Source organism: Vulpes lagopus, chromosome 19 (genome assembly GCF_018345385.1).
Source record: "Vulpes lagopus strain Blue_001 chromosome 19, ASM1834538v1, whole genome shotgun sequence".
NCBI classification, from domain to species: Eukaryota; Metazoa; Chordata; class Mammalia; order Carnivora; family Canidae; genus Vulpes; species Vulpes lagopus.
This window is the reverse complement of record NC_054842.1, coordinates 16,716,411-16,735,216: the sequence shown is the minus strand read 5'-3', so window position 1 is coordinate 16,735,216 and position 18,806 is coordinate 16,716,411. Positions and strand designations below refer to the sequence as shown.

The 18,806-nt window shown below is 36.1% G+C and overlaps 1 long non-coding RNA gene across 1 annotated transcript; it reads left to right on the top strand.

Moving 5' to 3' along the window:
• Positions 1-2,134: 2,134 nt before the first annotated feature.
• LOC121478567 lies at positions 2,135-9,878 on the top strand. The gene is made up of 4 exons (XR_005984518.1): positions 2,135-2,286; positions 8,929-9,128; positions 9,238-9,323; positions 9,460-9,878. It is a non-coding gene; the product is annotated as an uncharacterized LOC121478567 (long non-coding RNA).
• The last annotated feature ends 8,928 nt before the right edge of the window (positions 9,879-18,806 follow it).

The following is an 18,806-nucleotide window of genomic DNA, read 5'->3' as shown; positions in this document are numbered from 1 at the left end:
TTGGTGAAAATGTAAATTGATACAGCCTTTATGAAAGGAGAATACAACTGTAAATATTTTAAATCCCTGTACTCTATGACCCAGCGACATTATCAAGGGAAGTCAGTCCTACAGAAATGGTGGCATGAGTCTACACACATATCTATAAAAGAATGTTTGTTTCTTTTGTTTAAAATAGCAAAAAGTCAGTTCTAATCTGTATAGTTATTTAAAGGATACTAGAAAAATAATTTATAGTGTATCTACATATCTCAGTCATTTAATACTGCATAACATCCACTCTAAAATATATGGTTTAACAGAACATAATTTATTATTTCTCATGATTCTGTGGGATATAATACAGTTGTGGTATTGACAAGGGGCTGATAATGTGCTATGATAGCTGGTGACTGGTTAAGTTGGAAGTTGCAAAAAGCTTCACTGCATATCTGGTGCCTCAGTGTGCCTCACATGGCCACTCTCCCTTCACATAGCTCTCCACACAGGATGGTGGTTTCTTGGTAGTCAGACTTCTTACATGGCAGAGTTTTAGAGACAATATACCAAGAGGACAAACCCCCTTGTGGAAGCACCTATCAAGTTTTTGCTGTCCATTTGGTCAAATCAAGTCATATGGCCAACCTCAGTATCAGTGCAAGAGGGAGCTACAACAAAGGCATGAATACCAGAAAATGTGGTCCTTTAGGGATCATGCAATAGAAATTACACAGTTAATTACATTAACTGTGATTACTGAGAATTAGGATTGGAATGGAAAAGGATTTTTTTTTCATTACTGTTGTTTGGTTTGTACTATAATTTTTACTTTCTCTTTCATATTCTTTAAATGTGTTACAACTACTATGTGTTACTTCCACAGATTTTTAAGAAAGAAAAAGTATCCAGAAATCTCCTTTAGTTCATTGTACAGAACTTTCAAAACACCACATGTGGCCTGCTAAAGCAATGTGCTGAGAAAAGGTGATAGGTAAGAAAAATAGTACAGAGACATGAATTATGGCATGACAACTTTTTAAACAGCTTTAAAGCATGAAGATTACTTTGATAATTTCTTCCTTCTCTAAATGTTACTTGTCCTAGCAAAATGCAAGTGAGATTTTGGTAATAATTAAAATTTAATATGTTTTACCAAAAAAAAAAAATCTACCAGATGGATTTTTAATTTCTCTGTTTCTGCTGCCTGAGTAGTTACCAGAATAGGATAATAATAACAATGATGATGATAATAACATAGCACATAATACATGTCAAGCCCTATATTAAGAATATCACCTACACAACAAGCCTATAGATTGTCTACTACTCTAATCTACATTTTGTAGTCAAGGAAACTGACATTTACTCTAGGTCATATAACAAGTGGAGACTAAGATTTAATCTCAGGAAGTCCTGGTCCAGAGCACCTAATATACTGCTTCTCCATGGGAATGATGATAGATTGACTCTGTATACATAAACATCCTCAAAGAAGAAACAAGAAACAAAGAAACAAGCTCTATCCTTAATACAAATACATAAGAGTGATATCTAAAAGTCTTCATTTCCCATGATCATTTTGGGGTACAGCTAGCTGAGGTTAAGGTAAATCATACATTTATGTCCATGATCTTGATTTCAGGATCACACTAATTCAGAGGTAGTTGGGGCATGTAGCTTGCTTCTAGCACCACACATCAGTCTCTCTGTGCCATAAGAATTCTCTGTGGCAGGCAGAATCTGATCTCCCAATATTCTAATGCTGAAATTAGAGAGCTCAAACAACAGCTGATTGCACACCATGAGATCCACTAAAATCTGACAGCAGGTGTATTCACCAATTTTGACCATAATGACAGCAATAAGGAGACTTTCTGTTAAAGGGACAAGAGAGCAGATATCTGGCACCAGGCACTAGAAAAAAGCAAGACAATTTTAAACAAGTACCACATGTGGTGACTCATTAGATGTTGAGAGCTAATAAGAGACTGAAGATTTTTAGCTTAGCACTGATGCTGTGGACAGCAGGATATCCTAACATCTAGAAAATGAGAATGAATCAGGAGGTGGTGATAAATCCTGTGCTGATGCCTGGTGTGTGGAACTGTTATATTTTTAGGATAAAGGCAAGGATGTAAAAATTGAAGAGAGTGGCAGAGTGGAGCAAATATATTGAGAGATCTGCATGTTTGTGGGTTCATTCATTCATTCATTCATTCAGCAAGTACAGCAATGTGGTGGGTATCATCTTGGATTTCAGAATACAGAAATCAACAAGAGAGACATGGTGCCTTCCTGATGGATAAGGTAACAAAAAGAAAACAATTAACCAGATAATGATTGTAAATGTGATGGGTGTTGGGATACTAGAGATATAGGATACCATGGGGGCCTTGTCTTAGAGAAGTGAAGAAATTCCAGAGGAAGTGCAAGTCCAGGGCAAGGAGAAGGAATAATGCAGAGGGTGGGAAGTCCCATAAGTAGGGACCTGAGCACAAAAGGTCTGAAATGGCAGGAGCTGGGGGTGACTAGTGAACATGGAAAGAAGGACTGGGGCCAGATGTTTATGCTGTATACAAAAGTATCTATTCTTACAGACATGAGAGCTATTATAATTGTTATTCTAACTATTCTAATAGTTATTCTATTCTAACAGCTCACCAACATTTCTATTTTGAGAAATTGCTATGTGCCACACTGTAAATGAGATAAAGCCCCTGCTCTCAAAGAGCTTATCTAATAGTAGAGGGATTCAGATGCTAAACCCATAAAAGAATAAATACAAATAAACAGCCACCAAGTGCTAGGAAAAAGATAAAATATTGTGCTATAAGAGAGAATGAGTAAAGGGGTCAGGAGACACTTGGCCTCTGGTGGGCAAGGATGACCACTTTTAGGGAGGAAATTTTTGAACTGAGGTTTGAACAATGAGAAGGGAAGAGGCACATGAAGGTCTGGGGAAAGCGTTTCACCCAGAAGAACAGCAAACACCTAGAGGCAGAAACAAGCAGGTCTGTGTTCAAGGCCCAGAAACTAGGCCAGTGTGGCCAAAGAGGAAATGAAGGGAGGTTTGAGGTATACCGTGTCAGAGAGATGGACAGAGGACAGATCAGTAGAACCTCGAAAGGGGAGGGATCAAACATCCAGTTTGGCCCAGGATAACCCCAGTTAGCACCCTTTAAACCAATTTAACAATTAATTAGTAATTAGCAATTCTGCTTTTTGCTCTCTAAAGATTATAGGGTATGGCAAATTGCTTAGATTTGGTTCAGACGAAATCCACGGGGAAATTTTAAGCAAGGGAATGACATCTTACTCATGCCTTAGCAAAGTTACTTGGCTGCAATTTAAACAAGTTCTGTAAGGGGAAAGAATAGAGTGGAAAGCCCCATCAGGAGATCCCACATTTTCATTCATTCTGTATAAGGCCCTGATACCCAAAAAGCTTGGATTTCTCACAGTAGTCCAGAATCTTGGAATTTGGAAGGAATCTTAGCGTTTACCTTATCTATAATTCATATACTACGTAACAAAACAATCTTATTATAGTTGATGCTTACATCTAGCTTTAATGAAACTGGAATGAAACAGCTTTTAAAGAGAAGTCTACCGTTGAATAAAGAGGCAAAGGATTTATAATAAAAACAGTCTTTGGAGCAAGACAGAGCCCATATGAGTCCTCACTTTTTTTTTTTTATTGAAGTTCAATTTGCCAACATATAGCATACCACCCAGTGCTCATCCCATCAAGTGCCCCCCTCAGTGCCCGTCACCCAGTTCAGTCCTCACTCTTTATGAGCTTTGTGACCTTAGGCAAATTACTTAACCTGTCATAACCTTTCATTTGCCATCTGCAAAACAGAAATAATAATGACCAGCTGGCTGCCTTTAAAGAATTAAAAATGAGGTATGTAAAGCGCTAACTAATGCATAGTATTTCAATATTATAAAAAAGAAAGAAAAAATAAAGTTTCTTTAATGTCATTTCAAAATGCTAATCCTACCTGACAAAGTGATTTTCAAATTATTGTCAACATCGCTTTTTCTAGCTCATGCTGAACCTCTGTGGAGAAAAACACATTCTTTCCCCAGAGTAATGCGTACATTGATATATATGTGACATTTTGCAAACATTTATTGGATGGGGGCTATGAAACAATTTTTGCAAAACTGTTGAAAAGCTCCTTTTGAAACAAATTGGGCTAGCAATTATAGAACTATAATTTCATCTAAACCCCACCCTCAGTGTTGCAACTCTGTTGGCAAGGTGACTTAAATCTTTCTCCCTCTCCTGCTTATACCCCTTCTCTACCTCTAGTCTAACTAACTTCACTAAGCAAATGGATAGGTTAAAAGTGACTGTTAGACACACAACAGTCAAGTTACTATATAGTTTCATAACAAGGAAAGAAAAAAATGATTGAAAGTTTCCAGCAATCACAACAGCTATGTTTTTCCTATTGCAATTTTTGTCCTGATAAATCTGCCCAAGCCTAACTGTTCCTGAAATATACATTCACATTGTCTCTTCCACTCCTGCAACTAGAATACAGTGACCCAAATCTTTGTGATTTACCACTGGTGCTAGGAGACCAGAACCACAAACACTCATCCACATCTAAAGGGACAAACTTTCTCAGAAATCTTGGCTAGTAATTATACTAGCTCTAAAAGGAAGTCTTCATAAAAATGTCACAAACATTATATTAGTTTTTTAGAGCTAACATAACAAAGTACCACAAACTGAATGGCTTAAACAATAGAAATTTATTGTCTCAGTTCTGGAGACTAGAAGTCTCCAGACTTGGTTCCTTCTGAAAGCTATGAGAGATAATTTGTTCCATGCCTCTCACCTAGGTCCTGGTACTTTGCTGGCATTCCTTGGCTTATAGATACATGTCCCTGATCTTTGTTTTCATGTTTATTTGGTATTTTCATGGTGTGCATATCTGTCCCTTCACAAGGCATTCTTTTTATGAGAATATCAGTCATAATAGAGTAGAGGTCTCCAGTATGATCTCACCTTTACCTTCACAAATCACATCAGCAATGACCCTATTTCCAAACAAGATTATATTCTGAGGTACTGGGGATTAGGCCTTCAACATATAAATTTTGGAGACACAAAATTCAACCCATCACAACACAGAAATGAATCCTCTTTATTTTACATTTATCTATGATCCACCAAAAAAAAAATTTCATCTGAGCCTTTTTAGAAAAAAAAAAAAGATGAAAGGAGAACTTCCTCAGCTTGCTAAAAAATATCTACAAAAGAATCTATTGCTAACATCATACTTAATGATGAAAAACTTCAGGTTTTCCCACTAAAATTAGCTATAAGACAAGGACATCGCCTCCAATCACTCCTTTCAACACTATACAAGAAGTTCTACCCAATGCAGTAAGGCAATAAAGGAAAATGAGAAGCATACAGACTAGGAAGAAAGAAGTGAAACTGTCTTGTTTGCAGATGATGTAATTTTCTATGTAGAAAATCCAAAGGAATTGACAAACTTTTTAACTAATATGTGAATACAGCAAGGTTGCAGAATGCAAAATTAATAAACAAAAGTGAAACACTTTCCTGTATACCAGCAATGAACAAGTGGAATTTGAAATTTAAAACATAATACCATTTACATTAGCAATCCCCATAATAAAATACTAAGGTATAATTTTAACTGAATATGTTGAAGATCTATATAAATAAAACTACAAAAATCTGATGAATGAATCAAAGAAAACAAATAAATGAAGAAATATTTCATGTTCACAGATAGGATGACTCAATATTGTCAAGATACCAGTTCTTACCAACTTGATCTACAGACTCAATGCAATACCAGTCAAAATCCCAGCCACTTGTTTTGTGAACATCAACAAATTGACTTTAACATTTACATGGAGAGGCAAAAAAATCTAAATAACCAACATGATATTAAAGTAGAGCAAAGTTGGAGGACAAACCCTACCCAAATTTGAGACCTAATATAAATCCATAGTAATCAAGACAGTGTGGTATTAATAAAAGAATAAACAAATAAAATAATAGAACAGAATAGAGAGCCCAGAAGTAGACCCACATAAATATAGTCAACTGATCTTTGGCAAAGGAACAAAGATAATATCATGGAGCAAGAATAAGTCTTTTCAACAAATGGTTTTGGAACAACTGGACATCCATATGCAAAAAGAGAAAGGAGAGAGAGAAAAATAAAGAGAGAGAGAGACAGGGAGGGAGGGGGAAAAGGTAGGAAGGAAAAAATGAAAAAGGAAGGAAGGAAAAAAGAAAAATCACTAAATTAACTCACAAAAATTAACTCAAAATAGATAATGTAAAATGCAAAACTATAAAATTCCTGAAAAACAACATAAGACAAAACCTACATGACTCTGGGTATGGCAATGACTTTGTAGATATAACACCAGACAGGATAAAAGAAATCATTGATAAGCTGGGCTTCATTAAAATTAAAAGCTTCTACTCTGTAAAAGCTATTGACAGGAGAATGAGAAGACAAGCCACAGACTGGAAGAAAATATTTGCAAAAGACATATGTGGTAAAGGACTGTTATCTAAAATGGGAAGAACTGTTAAAACTCAACAATAAGAAAACAAAACAAACATTTTAAAAAATAGGACAAAGACCTTCACAGATACCTCACAAAAGAAGATATATAGATGGCAAATAAGCATATGAAGAGATGTTCCATGTTATTTGTCATCAAGGAAAGGCAGATTAAAACAATGAGGTATCGCTACATATTAGAATGTGCTAAATCCAGAGCACTGACAACACCAAATGCTGGGAGGATATGAAGCAACAGAAACTCTCATTTATTGTTGGTAGAAAAATAAAATGGCACAGCCAGTTTGAAAGACAGTTTGACAGTTTCTTACAAAATCAAGCCTACTCTTACCATAAAATCAAGCAATCATGCTCCTTGGTATTTACCCATAGGAATTGAAAACTTACATACACACAAACCTACACATGAGTATTTATAGCAGCTTAATTTATAATTGCAAAAATGTAGAAGCAACCAAAATGTCTTTCAAGAGATGAACTATGGTACATCTAGATAATGGAATATTATCTAGCAATTCTATAGATGATTCATCAAACTATGAAGACATGGAAAAAAACATAAATTGATATTACTAAAGTGAAAAAACATTAAAAAGATATATATTATGATTTCAACTAAATGACATTCTGGAAAAGACAAAACTATGGAGGCAGTAAAAATATAATCAGGGATTACCAGGGGCTGAGGTGGGGACAGGGAATGAATAGAGGTTTTGGAGGCAAGTGAAAATACTCTGATACTGTAATAATGGATACATGTCATTATACATTTGTCCAAATCCATAGAATATATAATACCAAGAGTAAATCATAATGTAAACTATGGAATTTGGGTGGTTATAGTGTGTCAATGTAGGTCAATTGTAACAAATTTACCCCTTTGAGGGGATGCTGATCATGGGGGAGTCTATGCATATGCAGGATCTGGTGTATATGGGAAATCTATCTCCCCCTAAATGTTTTTGCAAACATTAAACTGTTCTTTTCAAAAGTTTTAATAAAGAAGTGACTTTTTAGAAGATATTAGAGCTACATAATTCATTCCTGTTTAAAAAGATATTTCCTTTGAAAATATTATGCCTTGTTAAAAAAATATACAGCATTATAAAAAGGAATTTAAAGTAGAAAGGAATCTAAGGCAGACTTCCCCACAGACCTACCCCTGCCACCACTTATTTCCAAGTTGACATTTGAGTCTCAAGGGTAATCAAGAACATGTAATTCATTCTGAAAATATCTTCTGCTCAGTTGGAACAACTGTTTGTGTTTATAAGGCACATGGTATGATGAAGATTACATTTATTTTAAATTAATCTGGGGGATGGCTTGCTGTTCTAGAAGTCTGAAGGTGAAATTACAAATTTAAATAGTTTGTGTTAGTAGTAAAGCCTGCTGTTTGCTGTGGCAGATGCTGTCAGTGTTCCACTTATATCCTGTAGGATTTGTCTTACTAAAAACACTGTGACTCTGTGGCTGAGGAGAGCTGGGTAGGTGGCTAGAGGTACTGGGGGGTTAATACCACTTGGGAGGACCCCTCAGCCAATGGCAGATGGCAGTTGGCAGATGAATGGCAGTGGTTGAGATGACTCTGAGAAACTTGGTCGGGATAACTCTTAGAAGTGGCCACACTGACTCTCAGGATTCCTTAGCTGGATTAATCTTCAGTTGCCTAGTTTTATAATCTGCCTTATAATACATCCTTCATTAGCTAACTTCCTTCCTTTTTTCACTTTCCTGCTTCTCTTACTCTTCCTGGTTTCATCTCCTAAACAAACTACTTATACATTGTTTTAGGATCTGCTTCTGGGGTAACACAAACTAAGACCAGTATCTTCCCAATAACTATTGCCTTCCTCCTTATTAACATGAATTCAATTCTCCTGAAATCCCCATCCTCCTCCCCAGCATCATGGGCTTCAAGGAAGGCTGGCTCATATCACCCCAAGGAAGGGGTCCTGACTGGTTTAGATTGATCCTGGTGCTCCTGTTCTTTTAGCATGAGCAGTTGACTCAGTTGTGACCAATAAGACATGATACAAAGTCAGCTAGAGGACTTTGAAGACAGAGGAAAAGCATTTCATTTTCAGCCCCTGAATTTTGTCATGTCTAGGTGAGATGCTGGAACTGGTGTAGTCCTTTTTACAACAATGAGGGGAGGACAGAGTCCACACAGATGAGGCAGAGCCATGAGAACTCCAAGAATCAGAGTCAGAGCTCTAATTATATTATATCTGGAGTTGCTCTGCCTTTGGAATTCTTGTTATGTGAAATAATTCCTTTTGTTTAAAGCAGTTGAGTCAGGATTTTTATTACTCCAGGCAGAAAATATCTTATTAATAAATTTTCTTGACTATAGGAAAAACAAAACATAGTCCTTCAAATGTCAAAAGACTGCATATGGCCACTGGGGCTGCAATCAAGAGCCAAAAGGAGTCAAACACACATCAGCATAAATAATCTAGGGCAGGGGAAGAGGATACAGAACCATGTTCACCAAGCAACAATGGAAAACAACGCTAGAATATACAAACCAGACAAATAAAGCATCAAGAGTAGGTAATCATCCAAGCTCTCCTTCCTTCCTTCTGCCCCTCCTTCCACCTTCTTCCCTCCTTCCCTCTCTCCTACCTTTCACTATCATCATTGAGCACATACTCTCTTCCAGGTACTTCAAAAAAACTGTACATTTAGTGGTGAACAGGACTGACATGGCCATAGCCCTTGGGAAGTTTTCATCCAAGAGAATCACTGGTAAGTTAAAGCCCAGGAGTACACTGTGGAGAAAGAAGAAAGGTGGGCGCATGTGCAGGCACAGGTAAAACTCTGTCAAGGCAACCAGGTGCTACATCTGCTGCTCTACTACAGTATGTGTCTATTTCTACTCTAGGCCTTAGAGGAGCCAAGCATGACTTTGGAGTCAAGTCAAACTACCCCCAAAGAAAGAAAACTCTTCATAGGATCAATGGAAGTCCTATAAACCGGGCAGTATTTGGTAAAATGGCCTGCTGAAAGAGAAAAATCACCTTTATCATAAATATGTCATGAGATGAAAACTGGTACTTGGCAAATGATTTTTTTCCTCACACATGGAGTGACCTAAGTTGAGAATATCAGGTAAGATAAACCAAAAAGCTACCTGGAAATTTGTGTTAATAAGCCCATGCTCAGTAAGGGGGGAAAAATGCTGTGACATTTTCATGGACACAGAAAGAATGATAACCACTCAAGTATGTATTTGCTGTAGCTTAATTGCGGGAAAACATGGAAAAAGGGAAGTCTTAACTCCGTTTTATCCTTATGGGGGAAATTATTCTATAACTAAAAGAAAAATAGGACCAAAAATTAAAACCATACTTGTTTCTCTTCTTGGAATTTATGCCATAAACTGTGAATCCTAAAGATGGCAGATACCTGTTCCTGAGTGTCGAGCTATAAATCAACCCAAACATCTCTTAAATGTAAAATGCATTACTTAATACAACATTACTTAAACAACTTAATGTAGATCATACTTTATCATTTATGATTCTCTGAGATTTACTTAAAATATTTTACTGTATGTTTATCATTTGTACATTAAATCTAATAACACCTTTTTTTTTTTTGCACTGACTTGCAGATGGCTGTTACCTATTATTGTTCTGCTGTGTATGTGTTCTTCTATATTTTCAAACATACTGAAAATATCCACATATACACATTTGTGCTTTCTTTTCAAGGTAACATGGCTGGCAATTATGTTATAAAAATATATTATTTTTGTTAAAGATGTGTGGGTTTGTGCATTTTGCAGAAGCATAAAGACTACTTTTGATTCATTTATTCATTCACCTAATATTTGTGGAACCCCTATTATATGTTAGATACTAGAATACTTGTATAGAAGTTTTATTTGCCACTATAAGTCTGTTTGTAGAAACTATGTTTCCTCTGTTGCCTTATAACAGAGTTAGTTAACTATGAATTATTAGTATCAAAGTCTAAATAATGAATCACTATAAGATGGAAAAAAGAAAGAAGTCAAAAAACAGAAGAGCTTTGATAAGATGTGAGAACCAAGTTTTTTGGACAAAAGCAGAGTTAGAACAAGCCAGATTCAGATACTAAAATCCATAGAATTGAAGATACAAGATTTTAAAAATGATCAGGAGAGAATATAAAGAACATGGGAAAATCTGAAAGCCGTAGAAGCTTTCAAATAACAATAAAAACATTCTTTAGTCAGTGCTTGGTTGGTGTGAGCAAGTTCTCATTGACAGAGAATTGTATTGAAATGAAAACTCTGAGGAAAAAAAAAAGAAAACTGAGCCCCATTCTTTGGTCCCAATTGGCATCTGAGAAGTACAGCTAAGAGCACCTAAGAGCGCTATTTTCAACTACCTGAGACTTCATCACTTCTACATAGAAAGCCAATCTCTCTATAATCACCACTTGATGTTTTTTCCAACCAACTTTCAGCTGGTGTCTGATTCTGAAGGTAGAATTCCAATACGGTATCATAATGGAACAATGTGGATTTATCCTGCCATATCAACCTGTAGTACATCCTCTTTGGTTCATGACATAATAGTCATTTATTCTACTGAATACCACTATCTTCTAAGCTGAAAAGAACAAAATATTGCATCATCAAAGTCAACAAGTTAGAAAAAGGATAACTTGAGGACATCAAGTTACAAACTAAGATAAGCCCCCATAAATGTGCAAATCTTAAATGGGAGAGGTCAGACAGTTGGCAGGCTAATGCTCAAAGAGGAATCTAAAGGGCAAACTCTGATCAGTGGTGTAGATTCAGAAATTTAGCTTTTTAAAGATTTTCTCCAAACTAATCAGGCCCTAGAAACTAAATAAAGTACATCTGAAGAGATGGAAATATGTATTAGTGGGTTAGTTAGTTGTTTGTGGTCAGCATTTTTATGTCACCTTTCCCAAGCACAGGGTATTTATAAAACCCATCTGGAGTTTTCTTGGAAACCACGGACATAGAATAGCAAAAGTCTGAGAATCTTAAGTGGTCTTTTATCCATGAAATGCTGATTTGAATCTATTCCATGTCATCTAAGTGCTGATGCCAGGCAAATAGACTATGGGGCTTGGAATAAGGCATCATTTCCAGGACCTAAGCTCTGGGACTCAGGAATGAGCACTGGAATGTAGCAGAGTTGACCCAGAGCCTATTGTAAGAAGCAAGTAGAGACGAGCGTTGGAGTTATTCAAGATCCAAAAAGTCCAAAGGAAAATCATGATTGACCCAAAGAGACAGTTAAGGTTCAAGCAGATAAGAAGTGGAGTCCAGAAAGAGTTTCAGGATGTGGAGTTCCAGTCAGAGACCTTTTTCTGGGGCACCCATGGGCCTCAACAATAAATGGAGAAATATCTGTCAGGTGCACCAAGTAGTTCAGAATCATGACAATTCACTGGAGTGCCACTAACTGGAGACCTGATTGCTCCTACAATCTACAGGATGAAAACTGATAGATTTCCTTTTGCCTTTCTGAACTCTGAAAATTACCACCTTTCTCATTGCAAACTGAATCTTTAGCTAAACTGTTAATCTATTAATCTTTAATTAAACATTGATGGTAAGATTGAACTACTAAAAGCAAGGTATGACAAGTCATTTGATCACTCTTACTATGTAATTCCACAGATAGGAGAAAATTAATGGTAAAATTATTTAATAGTATATTTCCTTAGGAATTTTGAAAGGAATATATTAAACCCAATACAGCACAATGATCATCTCTATTAGATATTCTGTTTGCCTCTCAACATCCATTCTCTAACATAATCTGCACTGCTCTGTGTTAGCAAACTAACTTTTTTGGATACAACAACCAGGTTGATGGCTTCTTTTTTAAATTTTTTATTTTAATTTCAATTAGTAAAAATACAGTGTTATATTAGTTTCAGGCATACAATATCATAATCTGACACTTCCATACAGCATTCAGGGCTTATCACAACAAGTGCACTCCTTAATCCCCATCACCTATTTCACCCTTCCCCTGACCCCCTGCCCCCTATGGCTAACAATCAATTTGTTCTCTATATTAAGAGTCTGCTTCTTGATTTGTCTCTCTTCATCTCTCTCTTTTTCCCTTCGATTGTTTGTTTTGTTTCTTAAATGTCACATATCAGTGAAATCATATGGTATTTGTCTTTCTCTGCCTTTCTCTGATTTAGTTTGTTTAGCATTATACTCTCTAGTTTCATTGATATCATTGCAAATGGCAAGATTTCATTCATTTTTTATGACTGAATAACATTCCTCTGTGTGTGTGTGTGTGTGTGTGTGTGTGTGTGTGTGTGTGTGTGTGTGTACCACTTCTTTATCCATTCATCAATCCGTGGACACTTGGGCTGATTACACATCCTTACCAAGACCTGTTGATTCTTATGTTTTTCATTTTAGCTATTCTGATAGGTGTCAGGTAATATCTCCTTGTAGTTTTGACTTGTATTTCCCTGATGCTCAGTGATGATGAACATTTTTTCATAGGTCTGTTGGCCATCTGGATGTCTTCTTTGGAGAAATGTCTGTGCATGTCTTCAGCCCATTTTTCATTAGATTATTTGATTTGGGGTATTGAGTTGTATCAGTTCTTTAAATATTTTGGATACTAGCCCTTTATATGTCATTTACAAACACCTTCTCCCATTCCATAGGTTGCCTTTAAGTTTTGTCAATTGTTTCCATCACTGTGCAGAAGCTTTTTATCTTAATGTGGTCCTGGTAGTTTATTTTTGCTTTTGTTTCCTTTGCCTCAGAAGACATACCTAGAAAGAAATTGCCGAGGCTGGTGTCAAAGAAGTTGCTGCTCATATTCTCTTCCAGGATTTTAATAGTTTCAGGTCTCACATTTATGGGTCTTTAATCCATTTTTAATTTATTTGGGAGCATGGTGTAAGAAAGTGGTCCAATTTCATTCTTTTGCATGTTGCTGTCCAGTTTTCCCAACATCACGGGTTGAAGAGACTATCCTTTTGCCATTAGATTATCTTTTCTGCTTTGTTGAAGACTAATTGACCACATAGTTGTGAGTTTATTTCTGGGCTCTCTATTCTATTCCATTGTTCTATGTGTCCATTTTTGTTTCAGTACCACACTGTTGTGATTACCGCTGCTTTGTAATGTAACTTGAAATCTGGAATTGTGATTCCTCCAACTTTGCTTTCTTTTTCAAAATTGCTTTGGCAATTCCATTGTGGTTCCATACAAATTTCAGAATTCTTTGCTCTAGTTCTGTGAAAATGCTGTTGACATTTTGATAGGAATTGCATTAAATGTGTAGATTGCTTTGGATAGTATAGACATTTTAACAATATTTGTTCTTCCAATTCATGAGTATGGAATGTCTTTCCATTTCTTTGTGTCATCTTCAGTTTCTTTCATCACTGTCTCATAGTTTTCAGAGTACAGTTCTTTCACCACTTTGGTTAGGTGTATTCCTGGGTATCTTATTATTTGGTGTACAATTGTAAATGGAATTGTTTTCCTAATTTCTCTTTCAGTTCTGGCAGTGTTTTGGTGGAGTCTTCTGAATCTTCTATATATAGTATCATGTCATATGCAAATAGTGAAAGTTTTACTTTTTCCTTACTGATTTACATGTCTTTTATTATTTTATTGTCTGATTACTGTAGTTAGGATTTCCAGTACCATTTTGAATAAAAATGGTGAGAATAGGGGCATCTGGGTGACTTAGTCAGTTAAGCATTCAACTTTTGATTTCAGCTCAGGGTTGTGAAACCAAGCCCCATATCAGGCTCCACAATGGGCAAGGAGCCTGCTTAAGATTCTCTCTCTCCATCTGCTCCTCCACTCAGACTCATACTTGCATGCATGCACATTCTCACAGCTTCTCTCTGTGTGTGTCTCTAAAAAAAAAAAACAAACAAATGGTACAAACAGGCATCCTTGTCTTATTCCTGACCTTAGGGAAAAGGCTGTTTTCTTCCACTGAGGATGATATTAGGTATGGGTTTTCATAGATGGCCTCTATTATGTTGAGGTATGTTCCCTCTAAACATATTTTGTAGAGTTTTTATCATGAATTTATGTTGAACTTTGTCAAGTGCTTTTCTGCATCTATTGCAATCATTATATGATTATTTTCTCTTACTGATGTACCACATTGATTCATTTGTGAATGTTGAACTACCTTTGCAATGTGGAAATAAATCCCACTTAATCATGGTGAAATATTTTCAATGTATTGTTGAATGTGGTTTGCTAGTATTTTATTGAGAATTTTTGCATGTATGTTCATCAGGGATATTGTCATATATGTATATATTTTAACTTTTTATTTTTTGGTGTCTTTATCTGGTTTGGGTACAAAGTAATGCTGGCTTAAAGAATGAATTTGGACGTTTTTCTTCCAATTCTGTTTTTTGAAATAGTTTAAGGAAAATAGTTGTTAATTCTTTAAATGTTTGGTAGAATTCACCTGTGAAGCCATCTGGTCCTGGGCTCTTGTTTTTTGGGGAGGTTTTTGATTAGTGACTCAATTTCTTTGCTGGTTATTGGTATATTCAAATTTTCTATTTACTCCTATTTCAGTTTTGGTAGTTTATATGTTTCTAGGAATTTCTCCATTTTTTCTAGGTTGTTCAATTTGTTGACATATAGTTTTTCATAATATTCTTTTATGATTGTATTTCAGTGTTGTTGGTTGTTACTTCTCCTCTCTAATTTGTAATTTATTAATTTGACTCCTTTATCTTTTTTCATGATAAGTCTGGCTAGAGGTTTATCAATTTTATTGATTTTTTTCCAAAGAACCAGTTCCTGGTATCATTGATCTATTGTAGTCTTCTTTTAGTTTGTATATCATTTATTTCTGCTATAATCTTTATTATTTCCCTCCCTATCCTGGTGTTAGGCTTTGTTTGTTGTTCTTCATGTGTGTGGTTAAGTTGTTTGAGATTTTTCTTGCTTCTTGAGGTAGGTATGCCTGGATTGCTATAAATTTCCCTCTTAGAACTGCTTTTTCTGCATCCAAGAGGTTTTGGGCTATTGTGTTTTCATTTTCATTTGTTGCTTGTACTTTTTTATTTCTTCTATTATTTCCTGTCTGACCCATTCATGGTTTAGTAGCATGTCATTTAAACCAGCATATAGGGGATCCCTGGGTGACTCAGTGGTTTAGTGCTTGCCTTTGGCCCAGGGTGTGATCCTGGAGACCTGGGACCGAATCCCGCATCAGGCTCCCTGCATGGAGCCTGCTTCTCTCTCTCTCTCTCTCTTTCTCTCTCTCTTTCTGTCTCATGAATAAATAAGTAAAATCTTAAAAAAGAAAACCCAGCATATATTTGTGGTCTTTTCAAATTTTTATCTTATGGTTGACTTCTAGTTGTATAGTTATTTGTGCTCAGAAAAGATGCATGGTTTGATTTTGAACTTCTTGAATTTGTTGAGGCCTGTTTTGTGAATTTATATGTGATCCATTCTGGAGAATTTCCCATGTACACTGAAATGAATATGTATTCTGCTGTTTTAGGATGAAATATTCTGAATATATCTGCTAAATCTATCTGGTCTAATGTGTCATTCAAAGCTTCCTTGTTCTGTTCTGTTTAGATGATCTGTTCATTGATGTAAATGGGGTGCTAATGTCCCCTACTGTTATTGTATTGTTATCAATTAGCTCCTTTATGTTGGGCATTAAGTGTTTTATGTATGTGGGTGCTCCCATGTTGGATGCATAAATATTTACAATTGTTATATCTTTTTGGTGGAATGTCCCCTAATTATTATATCGTGTCCCTCTTTGTCTCTTGTCTCAGTCTTTGTTTTAAAGTCTATTTTCTGATAGAAGTATTGCTACTCCAACTTTCTTTTTTTAAAAAAACAGATTTTATTTATTTTTTTTAAATTTTTTAAAATTTTTTAAAAATTTATTTATGATAGTCACACACAGAGAGAGAGAGAGAGAGGCAGAGACACAGGCAGAGGGAGGAGCAGGCTCCATTCACCGGGAGCCCGATGTGGGATTCGATCCCGGGTCTCCAGGATCACGCCCTGGGCCAAAGGCAGGCGCCAAACCACTGCGCCACCCAGGGATCCTAGATTTTATTTATTTATTCATGGGAGACACACAGAGGAAGACAGGGACATAGGTAGAGGCTCCCCCACAGGGAGCCTGATGTGGGACTCAATCCCAGGACCCTGGAATCACCATCTGAACCAAAGGCAGATGCTCAACCACTGAGCCACCCATGCATCCCTCCAAATTTCTTTTCATATCCATTTGCATAATAGGTATTTCTCCATCTTTTTGATCTGAAGGTGTTTTTAGGTCGAAAGTGGGTTTCTGGTAGGCATCATACAGATGTTTTTTTTTTTTTAATCCATTTGGTCACCCTCTGTCTTTTGATTAGTCCATCTCCATTCAACGTAAGTATTGATAGATATATATGTACCGCCATCTGTCATTTTATTCCTTGTTTTGTGGTTGTTTAGATTTTCTCTGATCCTTTCTGGTCTTTCTTTCATGTTTTGCTGATTTTCTTTAGCGATATATTTGGATTTCTTTCTCTTTATTCTTTGCATATTTATTAGTGGTTTTTGATGCACAGTTACCGTTAGGTTTGTATATAACCTCTTCTGCCATATAACAGTGTATATTGAGTTGATGGTCATTTAATTTGAACCCATTCTTTTCTCCTGTCCCCCATTCCCACATCTTAGATAAGTGTTATTGTATTTATATCTTGTTGTTGAGAGTTGCTTGACTGGTGTTTTACAGAACTATTCATTTATACTACTTGCAAACTGTTACTTTTGGTCCTTTTTCCCCCTCAAAGAGGCCCTTATACTATTTCTTGCAGAGCTGGTTCAGTGATCATGAACTCCTTTAGGGTTTGTTTTTCCGGGAAACTGTTGCTCTCTCCTTCTATTCTGAATGGTAGCATTGTTGGAGAGAGTATTCTTGTCCACAGATTTTTCCCATTCAGCACTCTGAATATGTCATGCCACTCTCTTCTGGTTTGCAAAGTTTCTCTTGAAAAATCTCCTGCTACGCTTATGGGTTTTCCCTTGTAAGTTAATGACTTCTCTTGTCTTGCAGCTTAAATTTTTTTTTCTGTATCATTATATTTTGCAAATTTAATGATAATATGTCTTAGGGTCTATCTGCTTTTGTTGATTTTGTGGGCAGTTCTCTGTGCCTCCTGGGTCTAGATATCTGTTTCCTTCCCCAGATTAGGGAAGTTTTCAGCTATTATTTCTTCAAATAAATTTTCTGCCCCCTTTTCTCTCTCCTTCTTCTGGGATTCCTATAATACAAATGCTATTATGTTTGATGGAGTCACTGAGTTCTCCAAGTCTATTCTTGTTTTGTATAATCCTTTTCACTCTCTTTTGTTCAGCTGATTGCATTCCATTATGCTGTCTTTTGGGTCTCTAATTTGTTCCTGTGCTTCTTCAACCCTGCTGTGCATTCCATTAAGCGTGTTTCTCATTTCATGTGTTGAGCCCTTTATCTCTGCTATGCTATTCCTTATTCTCTGTGTTGAGGGTGTCACTCATGTCTTCTACTCTTTCCTCAAGTCCAGTGAGTATCCTTATGATCATTGCTTTAAATTTTCTATCAGGCAAGTTACTTGTATCGGTTTCACTTAGAACTTTGGTTGCAGCTTTGTCCTGTTATTTTATTTGGAATGATTTTCTCTTTTTTTTTTCTTTTTTAATAGCTTGAAAACAAAAATTTATTTCGTATTTTTTTTATTTTGTATTTAAGTAAATGGAAGTAAGATATACTTGAAGCCTGGCTCTGCACATAAGAATAGATTACAGGCTCATTTTGGTGCCTGCAGCTAGATTCAATTGGAAGTTCAATCTGTAGGTAGATACCATAATATTTTGCTTGTCTTTGACTAACCTTCTCCATTGCTCTACCATAGCATTCACATGTTAAATATCAGTGCCCAGAGAAAAACTAGCAAAAAGATAAAAGCTATCCAGTGTTCAGTTGACAAAGTCATTCCAATCACGAGCAACACACATCCTAACATAGAAATAATGATGAATTCATGGTGCTGAATCAAGAAATTCTCTGAATGCCAAACCTCTCGTAATATGGTGTTTAAATTAGGAACATCTGTTTCTGTTTCTCTGTGTGAAGAACATCAGCTGTATATTCTTCTCTTGGAAATAGTAACTTTACACAGAAGAGGTCCTGGATGCCCTCTAGGGCACTTTCTTCTGTCAGAAGTGTCAGAAGCTGG